This window comes from Pygocentrus nattereri, chromosome 3, assembly GCF_015220715.1.
Source record: "Pygocentrus nattereri isolate fPygNat1 chromosome 3, fPygNat1.pri, whole genome shotgun sequence".
Classification (NCBI taxonomy): domain Eukaryota; kingdom Metazoa; phylum Chordata; class Actinopteri; order Characiformes; family Serrasalmidae; genus Pygocentrus; species Pygocentrus nattereri.
The window spans coordinates 4,216,008-4,218,507 of record NC_051213.1 but is presented as its reverse complement, the minus strand read 5'-3'; the positions used below and the strand labels follow the sequence as shown (position 1 = coordinate 4,218,507).

General features: G+C 49.1%; 1 protein-coding gene across 1 annotated transcript in view; it reads left to right on the top strand.

Annotated features, from left to right (window-relative positions):
* The first annotated feature begins 971 nt into the window (after window positions 1-971).
* The window catches only part of ntng1a (netrin g1a), a 234,467-nt gene continuing 232,938 nt past the window's right edge, over window positions 972-2,500 (top strand). The window contains exon 1 of the mRNA XM_017725259.2: window positions 972-1,225. The gene's annotated coding sequence lies outside the window, so the exon portion shown is untranslated. The remainder of the gene's footprint in view (window positions 1,226-2,500) is intronic.

Genomic DNA, 2,500 nt, shown 5'->3' with positions numbered 1-2,500 from the left:
AGTTTCTAATTCAGGTGTTCAGATGGTTCCACATTATTTAAAATAGATCTGCAAGAAGAGTTTCTTTGAATGAGATGCCATAGAAGAAACACTGTCGGTTCCCTGGAGAACCTTTCAATGGATGAGACGTGGCAAGTGTGATAAACATTCATAAAGAATGAAGAAACCTCACATGATGTTCTGTTGAAATTAATATTCTCACATTATTTGGAAGTTCTTTAAAGCTTAAAAAGGTTCCCCAAACAACTCCTTTACAAAGATGATTGTTTAGAGAACCATCCACAGAAAGGTTCTTTTGGGAACCAAGTGCGGCATGGCTTCCAAAGCCTTTAATGCTTAAAAACAAAGGTTCCTAATGGTTCTTTATTTAGATGTGCAGTTCCAGAAAAATACTTTAGCAGGTCTAGAACCTTTACATGAGGTTCTTTAAACTGGTTCTCGTTTACAAAAGTGATTCTTTAGAATCATCCACTGAAATACATTTGCCCTTTCTTCTAAGATGTATTGAAAGGTTCTTTTTGGAACCGAAGGTACTTTTCTCTATAGTACCACTGAATCTTTATACTCTAAAAATAGATGGTTCTTCAAAGGTTCTTTAGTAAAGACACATGTTCTGTATAGAACCGTGAGCAATCAAAGAACCATTTGCATGCTTAAATGGTTCTTTGCATGGTGAAATGGTTCTTCAGATTGATGGAGAATGTGCTGTATATGGTTCTATATACAGTCTTTTTGAAGGTTCTTCTACAGAGCACCAAAGAGGGTTCTGCTACTGTTACAATGCCAAGCTTGTAACCACTGCAGAACCCATTTTGGTGCTATGTAGAACCATATACAACACGTTCTCCGTCAGTCTGAAGAACCATTTCATCATGCAAGTGCACTCGTGGTTCTAGACAGAACCAATTCTTTGGAGAGACTTCCCTTCCGCGCGCTTAGTAAAGTCTCTCACACTGTGCACGCGCGACAACGCGAGTAAACACGGGTCGAGTTTGGCTCGCGCAGCCGAACGACGAGCGCAGGACGCGCGCGCGCCCCTCCGCCGTCTCGCCTGCGCGTGTGCTGACTGCGCTGCTGGACTCGCTGGGCTGAAGGAGGGATATTCGCGCGTGCTGTTGCCCCCGTCCTCGCGGAGCTGCAGGCGCGCGGCGATGCCTCGGACATGCCCGGACTCCGAAGCGCCAGCTCTCCACGCGCTCTGTCAGGAACGTCTTTCCCGCGCGAGGTGAGAAAGGGTGGGGGTCTTTATTTCAGTGCGATGTGAGAGCGCGCGCCTCAGGTAAACTTTTGATGCGCGTGCGGTGACTGCAGCCCTGCAGCGGTTTAGCTGGAACATGCTCCGTGTCTGTGTTGAGGGGTTCTGGGTTCTGGTTCTGACAAACTCTCCAACTCTGGGTTGGTTCTCCACGCTGTGGATGTCAAAGCAGCAGCTGGAGGGTCGGCCGGGGCTCTGTAGCCGGTCTAACTGAGACGCAGGGCGGCTTTATAGGCGCCGTTTCTCCGGGGACCTCGGTGTCCAGCGCTGCTTCTCCGGGGACCTCGGTGTCCAGCGCTGCTTCTCCGGGAACCTCGGTGTCCAGCGCTGCTTCTCCGGGGACCTCGGTGTCCAGCGCTGCTTCTCCGGGGACCTCGGTGTCCAGCGCCGCTTCTCCGGGAACCTCGGTGTCCAGCGCTGCTTCTCCGGGAACCTCGGTGTCCAGCGCTGCTTCTCCGGGAACCTCGGTGTCCAGCGCTGCTTCTCCGGGAACCTCGGTGTCCAGCGCTGCTTCTCCGGCTTTTTCCAGATTCTTGCTGTTTCTAATTGTTTTGAACTGTTTTCACGCTGACCGAGGGCACCGAGCCGGGGGGTGCGATTACTTATGCTGCGAGGCAGCTTTATGTTGACCATGCACTCGCAAAAAAAGACGTTTCTTCAAGGGTTCTTTAGTAAAGGCAATGGATCTGGAACAACTCCCAAAGAACCATTAAACTGCTGCCATGGTGAAATGGAGAGGCTTCTGAATGAGGTTTCTGGAAATGGTTCTGTGTAGCACCAGAAAGGGTTCTGCTGCTGTTACAAGCTTGACATCGAAACAATAGCAGAACCCCATTTGGTGCTACATCAGTCTGAAGACCCATTTGACCATGCAAGGAACCCTTTAAGCATGTGGAACCATTGAAGAACGATCTTTTTAAAGGTTGCATTATTTACATAAGTTATGGCGTTTGCAAGGAACGCAGGAATCATTTAAGGATGCATAGTGTTCTTTAAGTGCTCAAGGTTCCATATAGAACCAGTGTCTTTGCTACAGAACCTTTGAACCGTGTGTTTTAAGAGTGTGTCTTTTTGGCTTTTTAATGGCTCTTTAGAGCTCCTGCCCTGGTCGCCTGTGATCCAGTGGAGCTCTGTTGTGGTGTTGGTCTTGCTAAGGACTCGCCTCTTATCACACCGGCCCAGCTCAGCTTAGCTCAGCTCAGCATAACTCAGCCTAGCTCAGCTCAGCCCAACTCAGCCTAGCTC